This window comes from Podarcis pityusensis (assembly GCF_964106645.2).
Source record: "Podarcis pityusensis genome assembly, chromosome: 6".
Classification (NCBI taxonomy): Eukaryota; Metazoa; Chordata; class Lepidosauria; order Squamata; family Lacertidae; genus Podarcis; species Podarcis pityusensis.
Window position 1 is genome coordinate 73,801,028 of NC_138030.1, and position 25,985 is coordinate 73,827,012.

The window sequence follows — 25,985 nt, forward strand, 5'->3', positions numbered from 1 at the left end:
ATTATGCAGATTGATGACCACAAAGGAAAGATAAGGCAATCTACTACATTTTTATTGTTGTGTTTAATATTAAAGAGCTGATCAGAAGACATAATCAAGTTCTAATATTCTAAAGTTTTGTCAGTGGCTGAACAATTATTTCTAAAGAAGGCAGAGGGCCTTCTCGGTAGTGGCGCCCGCCCTGTGGAATGCCCTCCCATCAAATGTCAAGGAAACAAACAACTATCTGACTTTTAGAAGACACCTGAAGGCAGCCCTGTTTAGGGAAGTTTTTAATGTTTGATGTTTTATTCTGTTTTTAGTCCTCTGTTGGGAGCCGCCCAGAGGGGCTGGGGAAACCCAACCAGATGGGCGGGGTATGATAATCATCATCATCATCATCATCATCATCATCATAGAGGACCTTACTTGGAAAGGAAGAGACTTAAGAGACTTAAAAGGTGGCATCCAACACAGAGAAGACCCTCTGAAGTCAATAAGCAATGGTCTACCATGAATGAATGAATGAATTTTGCTTTATTATGGTCACAGACCAGAAATACAGACATATGCAATAATAAAAGCATATAAATATAAATAATTTAAAATTAAACTCTACAAACTAGAACACAGTAAATCAAACAGATATGAGTATGACTTAATCTACCACGAGTATGATTTAGTCGGATACCCAAAATGAATAAAATGAAGTAGAAATGATTGTTTTCCAGCAATCAGTTTTACTTTTTTTACCTAGGTCAAAGTCCTGTTGCAAAATCACACACAAAGAATTTCCAAATAATTGGCCACACTTGTCCTCCCTGTAACCTGATGCCCAGGCTTTTGGCCTATCCATCTTTGGTCATACTGAACAGCTGGTATTTTATCTTACAAAAGAACTTTTTAAGCATTTGAAGACTCCTGCTTTATCCTCCCTCTAGGGTCTCTGGCTCTGCCAAAGTTAAGTAGCAGAATAGTTTCAGACCTAGCCAGTCTTTTTCTTTAAAAAACCAAAAACAAAACCACCACCAACACCCAGCTGTTAAAAGACACAATAACCAGAGGAATTAATATGGTTTGGTATTGCCCCTGTAAAAGGGAGTATGTGAATTGCTTGCTTTTATAAGGTGTTCCAATTGCTACATGTTGCTTGCAAAATTTCTGTTTTGATTCCATAGTTGATTATATAGCAAGTGAATTGCATAGTGGTGCTAAATCACAGACTATCTGCTTGGCCCTACTTTGGATAATTATAAATCTTCAGTGAACAAGTCAGCATCTTTTCTTTCCCCATTTTTATGTTATTTGCCTTTCTTTTAAACCAAGCATGGCTGTAAATGTTAGCAAAGTCTTTTAAATAATCCAGACAAGGTTTAGAAAGAGAATAAATTTGATAACACTCGAGTACAGAAACAAAGAAACAAAAACCCCTGGTGTATAATTTGAGGAGAAAGGAGCAAAGCCTTTCTTACGTTAGGCCTTGTACATAGCAGTGAGGCACTGTACCAAACATGCAGAGGACAGAACTCACTTAGAACTACCCAGCCAATCAGGGCACGTTCTATCTCTGCAAACATCATATCACTCTGCCAGTTGCTAAAGAAGGGATATTTCAGTCCTCACCCATACTTAAGAGGGAGGAGAATTTGTTTTACTGTCAGGTATACATGAGGAAACATAGACTGAGCACAAAGTTTGCTTAATAGTATCAGTAGGTCTTATGCTCAGATTAGTTTGCATAGATATCATTGCAGACTAATAATAATGTCACTGTTTTTCAAGTGAGTCATGTTGCAAAAGTTCCTTCAACATTTTCCTCACTTGTTGCTAGGTGCACTTCCCCCCCTTCAATCAATACTGTACCTTCTTTCCCCACCATTTAAAAAAGGTAAAGGACCCCTGACAGTTAAGCCCAGTTACGAATGACTCGGGGGTTGAGGTGCTCATCTTGCTTTACTGGCCGAGGGAGCCGATGTTTGTCCGCAGACAGTTTTTCCTGGTCATGTGGCCAGCATGACTAAGCCTCTTCTGGCGAAACCAGAGCAGCGCACGGAAACACCGTTTACCTTCCCGCCGTACCTATTTATCTACTTGCACTTTGAGGTGCTTTCGAACTGCTAGGTTGGCAGGAGCAGGGACAGAGCAACGGGAGCTCACCCCGTCGCAGGGATTCAAACCACCGACATTCTGATCAGCAAGCCCTAGGCTCAGGGGTTTAGACCACAGCGCCACCTGCATCCCTTTCCCACCATTTACTTTAATCCAATTCTGAATTGGATTTGCATGGTAACAGGGAGAAATGGGCCAGCTGTCGTTTTGTCTGGCCTTAAGCCCACTTTGTCTATGATGGTGCCATAACCAAGATATCGCATACAGATAGCTCAGAAACTTCAACAGGCACGGTCTCTGTAAGATTCCTGGAAGAGAGTTTGTGAGATTTGTGATAATTAAAATAGTTTCCTTTACAGCTATTTTTACCAAGCCTGTTGTCCAAATTGGGAAGCACGATCTACTGAAAACTGTTTCCAACCTTCATTTCTCTGTAGCAGATACTGAGCAAACGTTTCTTTTGACCTAACGGATGTTGACTTATGAATGCAACATTTGTAGTCAATTTGATCTGGCAGGCTGATTGCATTCTTCTGTGGGGTCCACCCCTCACTGCATGCTTTATGTATTCAGTTCTATTTCATAATGGATTATTTTTACCACAGGAGTCTGCTTTCATGATGCATTACCAGAGCAAATATCGAAACAACTGTATTAGGTAGTGGGTGGGGCTCTTGAAGACTAGATAATCTTTATTATTATTATTATTATTATTATTATTAAAAAAAACCCCATAGGGGATTTTCATGGCAACACCAGCAGCTGAACATGAATATGGATATTTTGATCCTAAAGGCAATTTTAAATAACTGCACAGACTGGTACCAGTACATCAGAATTGCACCTGATATCCCACCACCCACAGCTTTTAACATCTTCTAAGACTGCTCCCCCCAATTCTGCAAGCCTGCTATAAAACATTATTATTGTTGTATTTTATTTTTACGTGTTTAGTTTTAAAGAGACGAAATCACTTTCTTTTTTGAATGGAAATTGGAGGCATGCTTTTATTTATTTATTGCAAGAATTCATATCCTGCCTTTCATGATATAAATCCTTCCAAGGTACAAGAAACACCGAGCTGCATTTAAAATACATAAACACACGCGAACATACACCAGGGCCCAGCCTCCGGGTTTCTCCATGAATCACTGTTCTGAGAAAGCCTCCTGGCCTGAGTGGGAGAAAGGAAGCCCAAAGCATGTAGACTCGTGTAGAAATAGCAGAGTGAGCCTCCTCTGATGGCAGATTCTTCTGCATCTCCACACCCTCTCCAAGCAGAATGCAAGGCCAGGGCAATGAGTCAAGGAGAGATGGAGTGATACACAGTCTCTTCTGTGGGTGGGTGCTTTGATTATTATTTATTTTATTTCTAGTGGCAGTCTTGTCTTGTGTCCCAACCCCATTGTCAGTTGTCTTGTGGCCCAACCCCATTGAATTCAGCAGGGCTTACTTCTGAGCAGACATAGTTGGGACTACATTGTCAGCCAGGGAGCTCACTAGTGGCCCATTCACTTTCTCTCAGTCTAACTTTCCAGGACTCTTGAGATGATGGAACTGTGAGGTAGTGAACCACATTCACTGCCTTGTGAGATCCTTGGAGGAAAAACTGAGGTCCACACAGCTGGAAATGGGACTGCATTTAAAGTGATGGAGAAGGCAAAGGTGAGCAGTTGTCTTATGCAACGATGGACAATCTGAGGACCATCCTTGCTGACCATTGACCATGCTGGAGTCTTTTCCTCATCACCACTGCAAGGAGGTCTCAGGCCTCAGGAAACAGGAAGCCTGTTGCCTGAGCTCCAAGACCTTCTTATGATGGTACTGAACCAGAGGGAGGGGAGGAGTCGTTGCAACTGTGGGATGTAAGAATCAGGTGCAGTCAAACACAACATTGCTAGAGTAGACATGATGGTTGTCTCAGTCCTCCAGCCGGAACTTCCTGCTATCCAGGACTGAGACGAAACTTCCTATGTGTAACTTGAGATGGGCGTGGCCTCTCCTGAAGTAAAAGAGCCAGAATCACAGGCTGGTGACCATCTTGTCTCTCTTGTCTCTATTGATGCCATCTTAACAACAGCACTACTAAGATGCACCCTTGGCTCCAGGCCAAGAGAAGAAAAGGGGGGCTTTCTCCCACAAGGAGATAGTCACCACATTTAAACTATGTTCTAACCTTTTAATAAGTCTGCCTTCTGGGAATCTTTGTGTGAACAGATGATTACTTGTGCGTAAATGTTTTATACTTTACAGAAGACTGTGTAGCGTCTTATTTTAGGAGGGATTAAATGGGGAAAATAAAGGTCCGTATAGTTAAAGCTATGGTTTTCCCAGTATTGATGTATGGAAGTGAGAGCTGGACCATAAAGAAGGCTGATCGCCAAAGAATTGATGCTTTTGAATTATGGTGTTGGAGGAGACTCTTGAGAGTCCCATGGACTGCAAGAAGATCAAACCTATCCAGTCTTAAGGAAATCAGCCCTGAGTGCTCACTGGAAGGACAGTGAGAAGGACCCTGATGTTGGGAAAGATTGAGGGCACAAGGAGAAGGGGACGACAGAGGACGAGATGGTTGGACAGTGTTCTCGAAGCTACCAGCATGAGTTTGACCAAACTGCGGGAGGCAGTCGAAGACAGGAGTGCCTGGCGTGCTCTGGTCCATGGGGTCACGAAGAGTTGGACACGACTAAATACTAAACAACGACGACAACAAATGTGGAAAATACCAGGAAATATTTACAGAGACTCTAACGAGGCTGAGCAAGCTATCTGCTATGTGTGTGTTTAAATAAAAGGGGAATGTTAACTCTGCTGATTTTGTTGAATCAAGACAACTTGTAAAGACAAGTTGGGATGGGATATCTTAGACAATATATCCTTCCCCGCATCCCTAAACATTCCCACAGCAACCTATCCTCCAACACGTCGAGGTGAAAAACTGTGACACGTGTCTTCCAGAAAGGCATTCCCACACAAGTCACATGACCTGCATGAGATCATGGTCCTGAAAGACATGCTTTTTGGGAGGTGAGACTGTGGCACCCAAAATGGGCACTAAACTCTCACATGAAAATAAAAATGGGACATTCCAGTTTTACTGTGATAGTTGAGGGGTATGTAAACAGAGGCAGAGACACTTGATTTGGGGAGGGCTGGTGGGCCAGGGATGGACTTGGGTAATCTTTGGTAACATGACGCCCTGTGCAAGGCCAAAATTTGGTGTCCCCAAATGGATCTTCTTAATTTTGCACCAACACTTCCCTAAATCTGGCGCTGGTTGGGCCCTCCATAGCAGGAACACTACAGCACAACAAGAAGGGTGAACCACAGTAATACACTAAATTCATGTATTTAATGAGAAAACACCTTAACTTTCATTGTGTTGTGTCTGATTACAAAATGGGTGTATTGGGAGAAAAGCACACTAAAATGCTGACCCTTTTTTGAGGATTCTCTTTCTAATGGCAAGCTGATGTGGAAATGTAACAAACTTAAAACTGAAAAAATGAGAACTGAAATTGACAGATTCTTCCAGCCGTAGTTGTTTTGTCTTTTCAGAGAAATGATTTTAAAACCTTGGACTAAGTGATTATAGCTCCCTCTGCCTAGTGGGAACATCTCTCTTGACGTTGTCCTGGGACATTTGCTGAGATAATCCTACACCGTAGCAAGTGGCAAATGTTGTTTGTCTTTCTCCCTCGTACAAGAGGTTCCACGCCCTGAACCTCTGGAAGAAAGCTTTCCGTGACTCTGTTCCTCTGGGTGGAACACCCTTCCTATTTCTATTCATAACCACCCTGTTAAACCTTTTAAGTTGAAGAAAAAGGCCTCTTTAGCAGCCTTCTGGTCTGTAAACTGTTCTGGTCTCTGTAAATGGTGACATACTTTAAAAAAGAACCTGTTACTGGCATGTCCCAGTCCCATGATGGTCACCTGTGTGTTTTGTGGCAGACTTGTTCCCTTCCTGTCTTTTAAATATAGGATCTTTTATATGTAGTCAACTTTCTTTCTTTCTTTCTTTCTTTCTTTCTTTCTTTCTTTCTTTCTTTCTTTCTTTCTTTCAACTCATTCTCATACAGAAATAAAACAGCAATCTTGGACATAAGATGTTTTATAATAATAATAATAATAATAATAATAATAATAATAATAATAATTTATTTATATCCCGCCCTCCCCAGCTGAAGCCGGGCTCAGAGCGGCCATCAACAGTAAAAGTAACACAGTTTACATAAAATCACAATCAATTAATTGAAATTCATTCTAAAATCAATTCAAATCAGATTAATGGCAACCATTGGGCTAGAGTTCTATGAGGATTACTAAAGGAGGGGGTCAGACTGTGCCTTGGCCAAAGGCCTGGTGGAACAGCTCTGTCTTCAAGGCCCTGTGGAAAGATGTCAAGTCCCACAGGGTCCTAGTCTCTTGTGACAGAGCGTTCCACCAGATGGGGCCACAGTCGAAAAAGCCCTGGCTCTGGTTGAGGCCAGCCTAACCTCCCTGTGGCCTGGGATCCCGTAGCGAGGACCCCGTAAGGAGTCTTGCCGCGGCATTCTGCACCCGCTGGAGTTTCTGGGTCAGGCTTTCTGAGGCTGATCTCTAGGGAGGACAATGTGAGAAGGATGCAGCAGTCATGTGCCATTTGATCCCAGCCCCTCAGGGGAGAGGCTGTGTTTGAAGGCTGCATGGTGTCCTTCTCATGCCGCCCTCCTCAAGCCGCTTTGAGAGGCTGGGATCTAATCAAATCCCAGCCTGGCAAAGTCACGCAGGGTTGGCTCAGGGAAGAAAAAGCTCCTGGGGCGATCGCTCCGGCAATCGAATAGTATTTCATCAGCAAAAAGACACCACTTACATAAACCCTTGCATGTTAAACACGTACATTTATTGAATTAGTAATCTATTTCCTTGAATCTAATTATCCTCAGAATTATTTGACGGCATCTGTGTTCAGCTGGTTTACAATTTGGCATGTCGAGCAAAGCATAACTTAAATGTTTTGTATTATGGTTCTCATACCTGACAACCCGAAATCTAACTGAAAGTTTTTTGCAGTTTCCCCAGATATGTATTGGAAATATTCTCCTCATGCATGGGGTGACACTTTCTTGGAAATTATCATTGCAGGGGAAGGACCAGGGTAATGGATGGGCACTTGATAAGGGGAGCGCACAGGTCCCAAGAATCACTTTGTATCTGTATATACACATTCCCCCCCCCAAACAATCTGATCTGTTTTTGAGTCACACTCTGTTCTTTCTGCTTCAATTTGTGCTCTTGATTCCAAGCCCACCCTGTACAAAATGGGTGCCCCGTTCCCTGCAATGGGAATTCTAAAAATGCATTGTTCCCCACTTTTGGCCAAAATGAAAGAAATTTACATGCACAGAAGCCCCTCCAGAGTGGATTAAGCCTGCCAAATTGTGGGCAAATAAATCCAGGGCTTTTCATTTAGGGCACCTTTCAACTTTGATATTTTTTTTTAAAAAAACCCTAAGGACAGGCGTATAACACTTTATTATTTTTTTTTTAATTTTTTGCCAGAATGGCATACAATTTGCAGGCATTGTGAGCTCTTCTGAGGGGATGAAGCCTGCCAAATTTCAGAATGGTGGCTGTAATGATTCTCTCATAAAGGCAAACATTTTGCTGTTGGACTGGGGGGGGGGGGGGTTTCAATAAGAGCTATAGGGGTCAGGGTGTTGGAGGAAAAAGCCTAAATGCCTAGAAGAGACTGGGGTAGGGGGAAGCTAGTATACAAGCTTGGCCCCCACTGAGTGAAGTTCTCCAGCCTTTCAGTTCTGCAAAAAGTTCACAAGGTGGCTTTGCAATATTGAAATAATGGAATAAAAGTTACAAAACCATAAAAAATATGAATTATCAATATAAAACAAGAAAAATAAACAAGAAACAAAAGCAGCATTAAAAACATCACCATGCAGGCAAATAATAATGTTATCTAAAAACATTCTCTTTGGCCTTGTATCTTTTATTGACTTTCTTTTGTTAAGGCCGATAGGAAATGCCGGGTGCCGATGAATATTAAATGACAAAAACAAAATGGTTGTGTCTCCAACTTTCATTTTAATCTCTGTCTCCCAGTGCTGATATGACCTTAATCTTAGCCTTCTGGACGATGCCCTACATTTCTGCATGGAAGGAGAAAAATCTCAGCATATTGCAATGATTTCCAGCGCCATTGGCATCGCTTAATTGCTGTGGTCACCAAAAGTAGGCCATTCTGACAGAGCGTATATCATTTGCTCATGTAAACAACACTTCTCAGCACTCTGACCCTTGAATGCCACCCTGTCATTTCACAACTGCTTGTAACATATTTCTGCATTTTTGCTCATGTGCTCCTTTGAAAGGATTCTTGCAGCTTTCTTGGCTTTCCCTGGAGTCTTAAATGTCAATTTCTCTGTTTAATGAGACATCCCTCCTCTCCCCTCCCTTGCAGCCTTAGATGGAGGAAACAGCTGTCTAGGGGCTGACATCCACACACAGTGTTTTTGTGATAAAGAACTGGCAGCTTCTGAAACCAGATTTAATTAAGACTAGCCTTTCTCCCGCAGTCTCATCAGAATAGCACACTCCCCTTGGAATGTCATTACCTTTCCTAACTACCTCAGGAAATAGTATTAGAAGATTATTAATTAAGGGGGAAATGTACAGAGCTCATTATAGATGGCTGCCAGGGAAAGTCAAATACTGTGATTATCTGGGGCCTTTGTGATATGTTTCTATTGAGACTGTGATCACGAAAAACACTCCAAAACACTTCTGTTGTATTTTACCCTCCCATCCACACAGAAGACGCCCTTATGGGGGAGGCTTAACACTGAAACCTCTTCCGCTTATAACTTAATAGCAGCTTCTGCCAGGAAAATTAAACCAGCGATCAGGTTCTGGGTTTCCCATGTCAGTTTCCTGTTCTGCCTTAGCCAAAGCCCTGGCTGTTACTTCTGGTGTGGGCGGAGGGGATGTTTGTTCCAGTTCTGGCACACTGGCTGGACATTGGCTGCTCCATATCCGTCATGAAATTCTTGCTGTTGTTTCGAAGCGTTTGAGCTCTCCCTCGTAGTGTCCAAATGTAAACAGTGCTGTGGTGTTCTCCACAACACCCACCATCCTCTACTTGTCGTAGAGATCCCCTTACGTATTTGAAACAGAAACACACCCTTGGCTCTCGCAGGCTTCTGCCTCACTGTTCCTCTCTGCTCTGTTTAAATGATGCACACCAGCGTGGTGTAGTGGTTAAGAGTGGTGGACTTGTAATCTGGTGAACTGGGTTTGCTTCCCCGCTCCTCCACATGCAGCTGCTGGGTGACCTTGGGCTAGTCACACTTCTTTGAAGTCTCTCAGCCCCACTCACCTCACAGAGTGTTTGTTGTGGGGGAGGAAGGGAAAGGAGGTTGTTAGCCGCTTTGAGACTCCTTAAGAGAAGTGAACGGCGGGATATCAAGTCCAAACTTCTTCTTCTTCTCCTCCTCCTCCTCCTCCTCCTCCTCTCTGCAGAATAATACACCAAAGTACTGTGCAAAGACCAGCCAGTGTCAAACTATGCTTAGAGTGCTGGACTAGGACCAGGGAGGCCACTGTTAAAAAGCACACTAAGCCATGATGCTCCCTGCGTTACTTTGGATCTATCACTGTGTCCCAGCCATAGAAGCCAAAACTGTGTGCAACCTCCAGCTTCATAAAGTAATATCTAACATCTTTCCCTCACCCCCTTTGTGAGACCATACATGTACCCAGTGCTTTCCCCCCTAGAAAAATAGTTGCTGGTACTCACCATGAAGTTGTTACAGTAAGTGCCACACTTTCTAACAACAAAAAAGAGGTGCTGGTACTGTGTACCCTTGAGTACCCCCTGAAAAAGCACTGCATGTACCTATGGATTTCTGGTTAGCATCTTGCTCCATGTTTTACAGATTTTTCCCAAGACCAGCAGTAGCTTTTTCTCTAGTGGATGGTTCCCATTATTCTGAGTTCTGAGATGTCAATTTATAGCGAATGCTGTAGCTGAGAAGTCATTTAGAATTACTAGGTTATATAAGAATGGGACCTGCAACAACATGTGGATTGTTCCTGATTGCTCCTGATCCAGAGTTCCAGGATCCTCAGTTGCACCTCTCTTCTCCAGTTTATGCCTCTTGAAAGCTTTGGGTTCCCCGAAGCATGTTGAAGCCTCTTTCTTGTGCATGGATGGCACTGTTTTGGCCAAATAAGGATTGGCACTGAAGTATATGAGACAGAACTCCTGGGCTTGCTGAAGGTTCAAATGGAGTTATGTAGAAGAAGAAGAGTTTGGATTTGATATCCCGCCTTTCACTCCCCTTCAGGAGTCTCAAAGCGGCTAACATTCTCCTTTCCCTTCCTCCCCCACAACAAACACTCTGTGAGGTGAGTGTAAAGTTATAAATACTTTTTTATCCACTTGCAGAGAACAGTGGTACCTCGGGTTACAGACGCTTCAGGTTACAGACTCCACTAACCCAGAAATAATGCTTCAGGTTAAGAACTTTGCATCAGGATAAGAACAGAAATCATGCTCTGGCGGCGCGGCGGCAGCAGGAGGCCCCATTAGCTAAAGTGGTGCTTCAGGTTAAGAACAGTTTCAGATTAAGAACGGACCTCCAGAACGAATTAAGTTCTTAACCCGAGGTACCACTGTACTGTGCAAAGGAAGTGAAATTCAGGAATCCAGCTTAGTTAAATTTTAGATGTGTACTTCTTGAACAGAGGTTTCCTAGAGATGAGGCGTCATGTCTCGGTAGGATGAGATGCTTTGGCCAATACGTACTTCACATTCTGATGATGCCATAGAAGCCTGCCCAGCAAAGCAACCCCATTGTGCTGTTTATTCCACCAAGGCCTTCTGCGTTAAATCTGAGATAGTTTAGATGAAGATAAAAGAAGGCCTTTGATGTGCAATATGTGTTCCAGAACTTATTGCTCAGAACAAACTAAACATGGACATGAGGCTTTGTATTAGGAGAAACCTTTCGCAGACAACACAATCATCTTCAGATGTATTTGGAAAACATTCTTTTGCATTCAGCAAAAAACCAAGACAAGCTAGTTGGATGCAATTAAACATCAAAGCCCCTGTTGTCTTCTTATTAAGTGGGTGAAATGTTTTGAGACCGTCTTCTGTCTTCTAATGCATGCTTAACATGAAATAACGGGACATCATTCAGTGCCAGTGCTTGATGGAGACATGCCCTTGGATGGGCATGTTAGTTACATACGTATCTTTTAAATAAACCTTCTTCTGTCACGTTGTAGTGTGACCATGACAAACAAGGCTTGGATTTGTATCCAACACGAGTGGTGCTCCTCTCATGTAATGGGACTTCCTCTCCTCTGCGTACACATCCCTGGATGGTTTCAGGTAAAAAAATTAAAGAATTGTGGGGTGGGGATAAATTTGTCAATAGCAAGTACCCATGATGACAGCTAAATGGATCCATTGTGTTTGGGTGCAGTGTTCCTCTGAGCATCTGATTCCAAGTGGAATTGAAAGGGAAGGCCTGTTGCCTTCACACCTTGCTTGTAAATTTCCCAGGATTTTCTGGGTGGCTGCCATTTCTGTAGGATTCTGAACTAGATGGACGTTTCTTCATCCGAAACAAAAGGAAGGGGGACTGCTATCTTATCTGAATGGCACCCCTGTCAAGTTCAGCCATAGCAAGTTCATAACCTCAGCCCAGATATAGCTGCTGCAGAACTTAAAACGAAGAAAGTTGCGATCCTGAAACCATAGCCCGGAGAAACCAACACATAGTCCTAATCAGAATTTACTTGAATAGAGGTCCACATTGCTTTTAGTGACTATACCAAGGTGACAAGCAAATGCTAGGAAAGTAATACAGTAAGCCAACAGAATTGTAAATGCATTTGGCAGTCTGGATCTGTCTGGATCTGTGGTTCTATCTATTGAAAATGAGTCAAAGGGAACATTAGCAGTGACAGATGTGACCTTGGAAGTAAGTCCAACTAAGAAACGAGGCTGAAGAGAGGTGAGGTGGGGGAAAGAGAGCCCCTGTTAATAAGAGACTGGCTAAGAGTTGTAAAAGAGGAACCTCCTGGGGAAGAAGAAGGTACATAGCTGTGCATTTCTGCATTCTTTACCCACAAATCGCTGGGTTGGCTCCCCTGGTAGCCTGCATAGATGAGCTTCGTCCTCTGACAAATAAAGTGAGTTGCTGGGCAGGCAATAAATTGGAGTGACAGTGGAATCAGGTGCAATAAAGGCAAGGGATTGACAGGCTGAGATTGTTGTTAAACCATTGCCTGAAGCAGCAATGAGACTATAGGACAGATGATTAACTGACCATGGTTCTGACAGAGACAGAGGAAGCAGTTCTCAAAAGCAGATCTACATTGCCCATGTAGATATGGAGTGGTCAGCATTTCACAGCCACCAGTCGCATGATTTGATGCTTCGCAAATTGTGAAAGAACACCATGCAATCCCAAAACTATTTGTTTCACCATTGGTGTGCATCATTTAAACAGGGCTTCATCAACCGTTTTGCAGATTAAAAAAATTCATTATTGCCAGATTTCTGTAGACTTGTAGAATTGAAAGGAACTGTGGAGGTCATCTGGCCCAATTCATCTTCCTTCATAGTGCAGGATCTGCAGTGCAGGATTCAACTGCGGCATCCCTGACAAATGGCTCTCCAGTCTTTGCTTTAGCACCTCAGTGTAAGCACTTTGCATGCAATCTCTGGTCATGGGTGGGGTGGCATGCACAGAGGAGGGGAAAGAGGAAGGTACACCAGTTCCCATCTCCTCCAGTGATAGAAACTGAGATATGAAAGCTAGGAGCTAAATGACACCTTAAACCGAGGTTACGGGCACAACAATGGAATGTTTAAGTGCACTTTTTTATACAAGAATATACAAAACTGCAGCTAAAATATTATGTTCATTTTTCACATGGTCTAGTCCTTCCCCTGCCCAAACCCCTAATAGTCTTAAGAGGGTCTCTTCTCCAGTCTTCAGAGAGTGGCCGGAAGTGGGGAGGCAGAAAAAGGTCCTCTTTTCCTTCCACTCTGCCGTTTTAATCAGAAATCTTAGGCTCACTCAGTACAGTGCCCAGAGTATGGGTAGGCAAACTAAGGCCCAGGGGCTGGATCCGGCCCAATCGCCTTCTAAATCTGGCCCGCGGACGGTCTGAGAATCAGCGTGTTTTTACATAAGTAGAATGTGTGCTTTTATTTAAAATGCATCTCTGGGTTACTTGTGGGGCATAGGAATTCATTCATCCCCCCCCAAAAATATAGTCCAGCTCCCCCACAAGGTCTGAGGGACAGTGGACTGGCTCACTGCTGAAAAAGTTTGCTGACCCCTGGCCCAGAGCTTAGAAACTGCTCACACAAATGACATTCCCTATCGCCAAATGCACCAAGAACAATGGGTTTTTCGAACACTGCTGTCCTCTAAATCTTGTTGCCATAGCCATTGCATCTTCCACTGATATCTCATCCCTCTGAATTGACAGCAGTGGATCCAGCTAGTTCATCTTAGAGAACCAGATTTGGGACAAGGGTTTCCAATGATCTATCCTTGGGTAAATCACCTCAGGTTAAGAACAGTTTCAGGTTAAGAACGGACCTCCAGAATGAATTACGTTCTTAACCCGAGGTACCACTGTATGTGTATACAGGCATGCAGAAAAAGTACATGCATGTGCCCACACTTCCCCATCAAACGACCTACATATTGATCCTAGCCCCCATGAAAAAGCATCTCACTTCATAACATGTGAAGTAGCCCTGTTCAGTTCTGTGTCACTAACTCGTAGAATTAAGAGACTAATGCCTGAGCACAGATTACTTCATGTGGGTGGGTATGTAAACATTAGAACCATAGCCTGGCCAGATAATTAAAAAATGATTTTGTAAGATCCTCTTGCAAATTAGATTTTTAGAGGCTTGTCTTATTTATTTAGAACATTTGGCAGCTGCCTTCCCTTCCCAAAGGCATTCGTTACAACATAATGGCATCTAGGTGTTTGCCCCAAACCAAAACTCAACAGCAAGTTGCCAGTCAAAGAGCAGCCCACATCATTTTGACAGTGGAAAAAGCATTCCAGCATAGAAATGTTTTTATCAGCTGAGAAAAAACAAACCAGGGAGTTGGAGTTCGGGTGGATTTACATTGGAAATTAGTTTCAGAAAGTGGGTTTGACATGGGATGGGAACAGCCCTACTGTTAGGAAGAAGGGAGGCAGCTCCTGAGGGATGGAGGGGAGAGCAAGATTTTGGATAATAGAGCTGTGTACGCCTTGTGACCTGCCCTGTGCCCCTTAAGCCAACCTGCTGCCCTCAGGTGCAGTGGAAGACACTGCCCCATGACAGTTGACCTAAGATTGAATTAGTGGTCTGGTCAGCTTTTGTACATGCAATGCGAGAGGCGCCATCTTTGCCTCGGGCAGCAAAATGTCTTGGGCTGGTCCTAACAAGGGGAAAGGAGATTCTATATTAGAGATTCTATTGGAGCATTGGCTAACAGGCAAAAGTAAAAATAAAATAAAATCTCATGAGTAAAAATGCTGAGAATCACAAGAGACTTTTAGAGATTTCTGATATTGAGGGCTTTAAAAAAACATACGTTGGTCTGTTATTTAGCATGAGTCATACTAAGGTCTGTACGTTTGATGAATGTGTTTATGTGACATTCTGTCCCTTTCTCTGTAATATAGAACAATATAAATCAGGGACAGCCAAGTCAGTGGTTTGTTTAAACAATGACTATACTATTTCATATTTTTTTTAAAAAAAGAGAAAGGCCATTTTGGATATATGTGATGTTATCAGCAATTTATTATTGCATTCACAGACGTGTCAGATGTCAGGCCAACCTTTACTTGTTACTGCAATTGCAAGACATCTCGCTTTCATTTTTGGGAAGGAACTGAACATATAAATTCCAGGCGTAAAGCATAGTCTCCATTGCCTAAGATTTCATTGACATCACTGGTTTCAGTCTTTTGCTATACAGCCTATTGAACTAAGGCTATACAGCCTACTGAACTTGTTTTCAGTGCACTGGAAGATTGGCTCAATATCCAAAGGTCATTGGCTGCATCTAAAGCACAGTCAGACTTTACGACAGAGGTGTAGTGGGCAAAGGAAGCAGCTATCTTCCAAACACGCATGCAAATAGGACCTGATTTTCAGGATCAGCTTTTAAGACTTTGTACTGACACATAGGCCTGGAAGCTCTATTATAAAACTGTACAGTGGTACCTCGGGTTACATACGCTTCAGGTTACATACACTTCAGGTTACAGACTCTGCTAACCCAGAAATAGTGCTTCACGTTAAGAACTTTGCTTCAGGATGAGAACAGAAATTGTGCTCCGGCGGCACGGCAGCAGCAGGAGGCCCCATTAGCTAAAGTGCTGCGTCAGGTTAAGAACAGTTTCAGGTTAAGTACAGACCTCTGGAACGAATTAAATACTTAACCTGAGGTACCACTGTATTCTATAATTTTCCTTCGGAAGTAGTTTATTTATTTGTTTGACTGTCTGTTTTTAAAACTATTTTTTATTGCTTCCAATAAACACTATAATAAAACACTACCAAGCAATGTACATCCAAATTGTGATTGCACACAACATATATAGCACTGTTATGTCTGTGAGGTAATGCAGGTACTGTATGACACTGCCCCTGCTCCCAACTAAGATGTTTGCTGGCTGAAGACAAAAAATTATCTTTGAAAATGTCCACGAGAAGTGGGTGGTGGCCTTGATCTATGGTCCTGTAGATGTTGTTCTCAGTGGTTCCTATTAGCCATCAAGACCGATGGTCCAAGGTGATGGGACTTGTAGTTTATCAACATCTGGAGGGCTGAAAGTTGGAGCAAGAGAACGTCTGTTCTTTTAGTTGACTGGCGTTGTACATATCATGAAGGTGTGTTTTTCAGATAATGCTCTTTCCCCTTTCTTCATCTTTATAAATATGCAGTCTAAAAATGTGCACGTATCATTACATTATTAAACACAAAATGCTTTTTCTCATCTCCTTTTGCCCCTCTGTTGGAACTGGGCTTTCTCAGGTTTGAGCAAGGAAGACCCTTGTCTCTCTCTTCCCATTTTGGTTCGGAATTTGGTGTTATTCATAGAATAGATGTTGACAAATTTTGCCGAGTATATTAAGATTAAAATGCAATGAATTTTAAATGGGAATCCCAAGTGTTCTGGCAATTAATTTGGGTGGAACAATAAGAATATGAAGAGAATAGCAATGGATAACTCAGAGATGTAGCTGGCAATAAGCCAAAAGGAAATGTTTTAGAATAAATCTACTGCAAACACAATAGGCTCTTTTGAACGGTGAAAGGAAAATTAAGTCTTTTCAGATTAGACTTCTCAGTCCAGCTGGCTGAGAAGAAGAAGAAGAAGAAGAAGAAGAAGAAGAAGAAGAAGAAGAAGAAGAAGAAGAAGAAATGAGTCTTGTAATCTTGTGTGGATCCTTCTTCAGAAGGCATTCCACATTCTGAGTTGAGTCAATAAGCATCTTAAACTTCTGCTAGAAGTCCACTTTTCTTTACAGCCAGATCAGTATATTTCACTGGCAGGTCACAAGATTGCTAGACAACAACTTGAACTCCTTCCCCATTCCTGTCCTAGCTTTCCCCCCACTTTGCCATTCAGCATGCCCAGACATGTGTGCCTGCTGCTGAGAAGAAAGCGAGAGCACTTGATTCTTTTTCTGTATCTTGTGGGCCAATGCCTCTTTTGGTCCTACATCAAATCATTACACACCTTTAATTCATTCGTATAGACCTGCTTTGTAGAAACATGGTTAGTCAGCAGATGCATTATTCTCATCTGTGATTTAACCCACAGCGCCACCCGCATCCCTGATAGAACTATAGAACAATAGAATTGTAGAGTTGGAAGGGATCCTGGGTCCAGGTATCTCAACATGCAGTCCCCCATCCAGCTTGAAACCATACCAGGCCCTGCTTAGCTTTGCAAATGGGCTAGCAGTTTTATTGCTGCGCCACCAGGAGGGGCTGAACATGCATTTGGGCCATAATAGGTACATTGCACAGAAAATAATGGGCTGTGCATGGATCCTTTCAACTGTTTCCTGTATAAATTGGACTTCCCTGGAGCTGTATAAGTCCCAGATGTCCTTCAGTCTTTCCTCACGGCTGCTTGATGTCTGCTTTGAAGAAGAATGGGTGGCTGGCCATTTTTACATCTGTGGGTCCTTAAGTGAAATTCTAGCATGATCTCATTAGTTGTGCATGCTTTTTTAGTCCAACTTGAGCTCAGGCAGCTTATAGGCCAGGCGAGTTGCACATGCAAGCCAAATGCATGGCATTCCATTGATGTAGTGTGCAAATATTTACCGGCAAACACAGAACGAGCTACCAAGCAGCCCTCGCACCTGATATCCAGTTGATGTGCAAACCCTCGTCCTCCGAGATTGACAGGAACACACTCGTGACTCTTTCCACGTCTCTCTGCCTTACGTAACAATTGCTGCTATATATTCTGACTCACTGTTTCCTTGGCCCTGACGGCTGACTTTATCTGTTCACGCCCTAATGGAAAGCTTTCTGCTGAATGGAGGCTCTTGTGTTGCCAGTCTGCTCTATGGAAAACACACATAATTACATTCTTCATAGAAAATGAACACAAAGGCTCATCATGAATACAGCCAGCTCTCAAAATTAGGACAGTGTCGATTCCCCACAATTGCTGGGAGCTCACAGAACATCCAGGGCATTTGCATGTGAATGAGCAACACACACATATTTCTGGGAGGGAATTATCTCTCTCGCTTTGCTTCTGTGAGCTCCTCACCACCCAGTAGGCATGAGGCCCTCAGGGGATTTTCCCATGTCCCTGCTGGATGCTAGCACCAACCAGCTGGCTTTAGCTAAAACATGCTACGAAAGCAGGAGGTGAGCATTCTGCTCATGAGAGCCTTACTACCATTTATCACTAGTGAAGACTTAACTACAGTCCCTTTCTGTGGTCTCCAAAAAGTCATTGGAACTGTGCTATTTTTAATCTGTTAAAAGACAGGAATTTAAACATTGGTATGTGTTTTCACCTAAATTCTAAGTTCTAAAAGAATAAATACTTAAAAAGAGTGTGCTGAATCTGTGAGCTGGATGGGATTGAGGGTGCCAATACATGACACAAAATAACAGCTGATTAGATCTTGGTGGGTTTGTTGGGAACAGCACAGTGTAGGAATAGCCAACATGAACTCCCATCAGCACCAACAGGCATGGCAAATAGACAGGGATGATGGGAGTCATAGTCCAAAAACATCTGGAGGGAGCCACGTTGACTACCCCGACATATGGGAACCTATGGGTGGAGATGATATGGCCTATTTTCAGTTCGTATCACTTCTGCCTAAGTCTGTCCCATTTCTTTACTATTTTGCATTGTCTTTCTTTCTTTCTTTCTTTCTTTCTTTCTTTCTTTCTTTCTTTCTTTCTTAAAAAAGTGGTATGGTACCCTGACCTGTGGGGCCAATTAGGCTCCATAGGGATCCTAATTTGGCCCATCAGGTCGCTTTCCCCAAGCTGCACCCATCTACTCCGTAACTGACATAATTTTTGTTGTTGTTTAGTCGTTTAGTCGTGTCCGACTCTTCGTGACCCCATGGACCAGAGCACGCCAGACACTCCTGTCTTCCACTGCCTCCTGCAGTTTGGTCAAACTCATGCTGGTAGCTTTGAGAACACTGTCCAACCATTTCATCCTCTGTCGTCCCCTTCTCCTTGTGCCCTCCATCTTTCCCAACCTCAGGGTCTTTTCCAGGGAGTCTTCTCTTCTCATGAGGTGGCCAAAGTATTGGAGTCTCAGCTTCAGGATCTGTCCTTCCAGTGAGCAGTCAGGCTGATTTCCATCAGAATGGATAGGTTTGATCTTCTTGCAGTCCATGGGACTCTCAAGAGTCTCCTCCAGCACCATAATTCAAAAGCATCAAGTCTTTGGCAATCAGCCTTCTTTATGGTCCAGCTCTCACTTCCATACATCACTACTGGGAAAACCATAGCTTTAACTATACGGACCTTTGTTGGCAAGGTGATGTCTCTGCTTTACATTATGCTATATCCCAATTCACATATCTCAACAAATCCCAGTTGTTCCTGGGCAAGCAAGGTCTGCAGTCAGGGTCTTTTAAAGTATTCCACACCCAATGCAAGCCCTACTGGGATTGGCTCCGCTCAAGAGCTCCCCGAGTGGGCATGCAGCAAACCATGCTTCCTTTGCCCAAGAAGCTTGATTTCAAAACCAACAGGCAAGTGAACATTTCCCCTTTGTGGACTGACTTGAAACAAAGCTGGTCTGCAAAGGTAAAGACTTTGGCTGACATCATGGCGATGTCAGGTGATTGACAGGCTCTGCCCACCTGTCAAAGTGGCCCACATAGATATTGGGGGAGGGGTATTAGGATTTGGCCCACTGGCTGAAACCCATTTCCCATCCCTACTTTCAAATCTGAACAAACTGGATTGGAACACTCTTGTTCTTTCTATCTGTGTCATCTACTGGCATATTGCTGTTTTTGATTTTTACATTGGATAGTTTGCTGAAATTATCATATATATTTTTATGTTGTGAACCGTTCTGAGATCTGTGGGTGAAGGGTTGTATACTAAATAATAAAATAAATAATAACAATCAGTGTTATTTTTCTAGAAAAAAGAGGTGTTGGAACTCACCATGAACGCCTCCCTTGTTCTCTTATAATGGCAATGGCTTCCACCTGAGTTCTTGTGAGTACTGGCTTAAAAAAAAGGCCTGATAATAATATATGGAAGGAGGGAAAGAAATGGAAGTAGTTTTATTGATTTGACTGTTTTCTGACAGGCCCTGCATCTTGTATAGTTTTCCTGCTTGCATTCCATAGCAGTAGCATTTCACAGATGCTTTCGTTAGTGTGTGAATGTTCAAAATAGCCATGAATGGAAATTCCTGAAAGCACATGGATGGTTCCATGCAGCAAAAATGCAAAGTAGCTCAGGAATCCCCCCCTTTTGTTTCACCCAATTGTTTTTATAAGAACATCAGCCTAGACATCAAATGTTGGCTGTGCTGAAGATTCTTCAGGGAGCCTGTAGCATTTGGAGAACACATGCAGAATTTCCCCCCAATATGCTTTTTCAGATACTCATCTGTTTCTGGTGACTTGAAATGCCTGGATTTTTCAGGCTACTTTGTGCTGAAACTGAGAATTTTTTTTTGCTATCCCCGCCACCTGATAAATTTGTGCAGTAGGAATGAACCATTTGGTCTCGAATCCCACTAGATCTGTGAGCTATGGAGGCAGCATACAAGAGGCTACTGCTAATAGGCATACTGTTGACAGCAGCTTCTACTCATCTTTCTACAGGTGGAGCAGGACCCTTCACACTGGTGGAGCTGGGCAGAGGGACACCTCTCGATCATGGGGTTGTATTGTTTTGCCCATCAATTAGTATATCAAGAGTTAATCCTCTTTGAAATTATCAGCAGTTTAAGTGTGGAACTTCCAAATGCAGTGAGACTAAATGCAGTCAATAATGTTCCCGTCTGTTATCTTTGTCCATGGAGTCTTCTTGGCAGGGATACTGGAGTGGCTTGCCGGTTTCTGCTCCAGGTGGATCACGTTTGGTCAAAACTCTCCACTATGACCTGTCCATCTTGGGTGGCCCTGCACGGCATAGCTCATAGCTTCTCTGAGTTATTCAAGCCCCTTCACCACGGCAAGGCAGTGATCCATGTGGGACAAAAAGCTACAGTTAGAACTGGATATGGAACAACTGATTGGTTCAAAATTGGGAAAGGAGTACGACAAGGCTGTATATTGTCTCCCTGCTTATTTAACTTATATGCAGAATTCATCATGCGAAAGGCTGGGCTGGATGAATCCCAAGCCAGAATCAAGATTGCCGGAAGAAATATCAACAACCTCAGATATGCAGATGACACAACCTTGATGGCAGAAAGTGAGGAGGAATTAAAAGAACCTTTTAATGAGGGTGAAAGAGTAGAGCGCAAAATATGGTCTGAAGCTCATCATCAAAAAAACTAAGATCATGGCCACTGGGCCCATCACCTCCTTGCAAATAGAAGGGGAAGAAATGGAGGCAGTGAGAGATTTTACTTTCTTGGGCTCACTCCATGATCACTGCAGATAGTGACAGCAGCCACAAAATTAAAAGACGCTTGCTTCTTGGGAGAAAAGCAATGACAAACCTAGACAGCATCTTAAAAAGCAGATACATCACTCTGCCAACAAAGGTCTGTATAGTTAAAGCTATGGTTTTCCCAGTAGTGATGTATGGAAGTGAGAGCTGGACCATAAAGAAGGCTGATCACTGAAGAATTGAAGCTTTTGAATTATGGTGCTGGAGGAGACTCTTGAGAGTCCCATGGACTGCAAGAAGATCAAACCTATCATTCTTAAGGAAATCAGCCCTAAGTGCTCACTGGAAGGACAGATTCTGAAGCTGAGGCTCCAATACTTTGGCCACCTCATGAGAAGAGAAGACTCCCTGGAAAAGACCCTGAGGTTGGGAAAGATGGAGGGCACAAGGAGAAGGGGACGACAGAGGATGAGATGGTTGGACAGTGTTCTTGAAACTACCAGCATGAGTTTGACCAAACTGCGGGAGGCAGTGGAAGACAGGAGTGCCTGGCGTGCTCTGGTCCATGGGGTCACGAAGAGTCGGACACGACTAAACAACAACAACAACAATGTTCCTGTCATTGGCAATGGATATGTCAGGCTTCAGGGAATAGGCTTCCTCCCCACTTTGGCAGAAGATAAGCAGAACAAAGCAAAAGGAGTCTTCTTACCAGTTAGAGGCTTTAATGATCACAGCGAGCGAACAAAGAATCCATTTCCTAGGAATGAAGGTGCACCCACTTCCTCCCTAGTACCCCACGTCACTACCGCATCTTGTAACCTGATCTCACAACCACTGTGCTTTCCTGTGCTGCCACCTTCTTGACCTTGGGCTGAGCGGATGGACACTTTCCAGAGAGAGTGTGTCTGTTAACTCTCTCTCTCCCCCAGTGCTTCTCCTCTTAGCTGTTCCCCCTCCAGTACAGTGGTACCTCGGGTTAAGAACTTAATTCGTTCCGGAGGTCAATTCTTAACCTGAAACTGTTCTTAACCTGAAGCACCACTTTAGCTAATGGGCCTCCTGCTACCGCCGCGCCGCTGGAGCACAATTTCTGTTCTCATCCTGAAGCAAAGTTCTTAACCCGAGGTACTATTTCTGGGTTAGCGGAGTCTGTAACCTGAAGCATCTGTAACCTGAAGCGTCTGTAACCTGAGGTACCACTGTACGTCCCAGCTTCTGCCTTCTGAACTATGTCCTTCTGCAAGCCACTCTTCCAAATTTATACTGTCCTCCTGCTCCTGGGAAGATTCAGGATCCTGATCAGGAGCAGGGGGAGGCTCCCGCCATTCCTCCTCAGTGCAGCCCTCCTCAGCACGGTCCCTGAGAGATACCACTTATGGTGGAGGGTATCTCACATATAGTATCAAATGTACACCCAACTCCCATCCAAGCCATCTCCCATGTGGTCCTCATAACTGAAGTTCAGGCCATTCCATTTATAGTCAGAAGCCTATATAAGGCAATGCTGTTGGATAGGGAGAGCTCCGTTGGTATAGTTTGAGACTTTTAATCTCAGGGTAATGGGTTCAAGTCCCACATTGGGCAAAAAGATTCCTGAACTGCAGGGAATGACCTTTGTGGTCCCTTCCAAATCTACAGTTCTATGATTTTATGATTCCAGGAGGGAAAGCGTATTAAATGGCATCCAAGGGTGTATAATAAAAGGAGTGTCTAAACTTACTGTGTTCATGCTCTGTTAACATACCTGAATAATGTAAATCATATTAGAGGATGTTCCTTTATTCCTTCCCCAGTAATCATTATAGAAGAAGAAGAAGAAGAAGAGTTTGGATTTGATATCCCGCCTTTCACTCCCTTTAAGGAGTCTCAAAGCGGCTAACATTCTCCTTTCCCTTCCTCCCCCACAACAAACACTCTGTCAGGTGAGTGGGGCTGAGAGACTTCAGAGATGTGTGACTGGCCCAAGGTCACCCAGCAGCTGCATGTGGAGGAGCGGAGATGCGAACCCGGTTCCCCAGATTACGAGACTACCGCTCTTAACCACTACACCACACTGGCTCTCAAATTATAGATTTGAGGGCAAAACTAATGTACTTCAAAATAATAATAAAGAACCAGAGCAAGGAAGGAAGGAAGAAAGAAGGGAAACACAAGAATCCTAAGTATAATCCCATGCCCATCTGATACAACAGATTTATTATAAACCACTCTGAATTTTTCAATGGAAAGTTAAAATTAAAACCTTTTAAGCTAATAAATAAGTAATAAAACAGAGGCCTGCTAAACAGACACAAGGAAAATGGATATTTCTGAGACATATATCATGGTTTAATTTAAATTGCAAAGCAGTTAAATAATCCTTGCCGCAAATGTATTTCATTTCAGTGACTTCACGCCACCTAGAGAAAAAGAGCCCATTAAAGTTCACCATAAATTATGCAGACTCAATTTCAGGTTCTTCTAAGATTGGTTTTCAATTTAACCTGTCCTTTCAGATACGGGCCTTTGTCTTTGTTGAGATTATGCCGCGCAGTCTTCCACAACCTGGTGTCTCTCAGGTGTTGCTGGATTCCAGTTCCCATCAGACTCAGCCAGGATGGCCAGTGGGCAGGGATGATGGGACAGGGATGTGGTCCAAAAATATCTGGAGGGTATCAGGCTGAGGAAAGCTTGTGTGATATGTCTTTCAGGTTCCTCCTTCCCTTCCTGTTAACACACAGTGCTCTTGATAGCAGCAGCAACCCCTCCATTGTAAAGCTTTAGGCACTAGATTTCTACATTCCAGCTTCCAGGTGGCAGTTAGTCGCTGGCCATTTCCCCTTTGTTTGTCAAAAGAAAACATGGCAAAATTCAGCAGCAGATGCCATATTCTTGTTGCAAGGTGGTATGGGGAAGTATGCATGTTTTTCCTTTTGATGGACGGCCTCCTTCGATCAATGGATAGATGACATGCCAATGCTTGCAACCCATGAACAGATCACTTTCAGATGGAAATTATATATGGACAAATGTAATGGTATTTGGAATGTATTTGTCACAACCATAGTGGCCCATGAATCAGTGTACAGTGGTACCTCTGGTTAAGAACTTAATTCATTCTGGAGGTCCGTTCTTAACCTGAAACTGTTCTTAACCTGAGGTACCACTTTAGCTAATGGGGCCTCCCGCTGCTATCATACGATTTCTGTTCTCATCCTGAAGCAAAGTACTTAACCCGAGGTACTATTTCTGGGTTAGTGGAATCTGTAACCTGAAGCGTCTGTAACCTGACGCACCCGTATCCCAAGGTACCACTGTATTTACTTGTTATTTACCTATGTATATTTATCTCACAGACATAGGAGCCAACTCCTAGGGGCTGAGATCCCTTCGCTCCGCCCATAAAATATTTGAGGGGGCCAGCCCCCTCCCCCAGCTGATGGGTATTGCCATTCAAATGGTGTGTGAGTGCTGTGTCATGTGATCGATTATGTGGTGTGGGGTTTACCTGTCCCCCCATATTTTATTCATGCTGGCACCCTGCTTACAGATGACACCTGATATGTATGACACCTTCTTTGTGTATCCTGGCTGCATCGTCACAAATATAGCTCGGTATCCCTGTATAGTGGTACCTCCGGTTAAGTACTTAATTTGTTCCGGAGGTCCGTTCTTAACCTGAAACTGTTCTTAACCTGAAGCACCACTTTAGCTAATGGGGCCTCCCACTGCCGCTGCATCACTGCTGAAGCACAGTTCTTAACCTGAGGTACTATTTCTGGGTTAGCGGAGCCTGTAACCTGAAGCGTCTGTAACCCAAGGCACCACTGTATCAGGGATGGGGAACCTGTGGTCCTCCAGCTGTTGTTGGACTCCATCTCCCATCATTCCTGATCATCAGCTGTGCTGGCTGGAGCTGATGAGAGATGGAATCCAACAATATTTGGAAGATCACAGGTTCCTGATTTCTGCCCTATATCATTTGCATTAAAAGATTGAGAACCCTCACACTCTTATGTAACAGGGGCAGCAGGAAAGCTTGGGTAGACCCCTACTTTGGATGCTTTTTTCTTCCCAGGAAGTATCTAGAGTGGGGGGTCTACCAAAGATTTCTTCTTTGAATCGGCTGTCACAGGTGTGTATGGTGATGATCACAGAGGCAGCCTATGAGAGCTGGAGTAAAGTCTCGATGAGTTGGGTACATCCTGCTGGTCTTGCACTACCCAACATAGCTGTCAACTTTTCCCTTTTCTTGCGAGGAATCCTATTCAGAATAAGGGAATTTCCCTTTAAAAAAGGGGAAAGTTGACAGCTATGCTACCCAGCCGCAACAGAAATGAGAAAATCTCATACAGAGTCATACAGTAGAATTCTCTAGGCAAAAACCTTGTCCATACATCTGTTTCTCTTTTTGCAAATAGCATGAAACACCAAATCTCTTACCTTTGTGCCTTCGTAGCGCAGTGATTAATCCAAGGAATTGCCTCGTACTGCTGCAGCAGTTATCGGTGCCACACTGCAAATGGCATTGGGTCAGAGTGTACGTAGGGAACTTCGAATCTGTAATAATGAAGGCTACCATCTGACTGCTATTGGGTTTTGTTGACCTAAGTATCTAATTTACGGGAGAGGCACCTGCTGGCATAGCAAGCATAATATCACCAATCTGTTATTGATTTCAACATGACAGCTGCACACTAAACCAGATTAGTAAATATTTAACCTCGGTAAATTTAGGGTTTGAATGCAATCATGAACTGACGGGAATGTATGCCTGGGCAAATCTTG

At 43.4% G+C, this 25,985-nt stretch overlaps 1 protein-coding gene across 1 annotated transcript in view; it reads right to left on the reverse strand.

The window, feature by feature from the left end:
• Nucleotides 1-25,766, reverse strand: part of PALMD (palmdelphin) — a 57,136-nt gene extending 31,370 nt beyond the window's left edge. The window contains exon 1 of the mRNA XM_081008702.1: nt 25,641-25,766. The gene's annotated coding sequence lies outside the window, so the exon portion shown is untranslated. The remainder of the gene's footprint in view (nt 1-25,640) is intronic.
• Nucleotides 25,767-25,985: the final 219 nt, after the last annotated feature.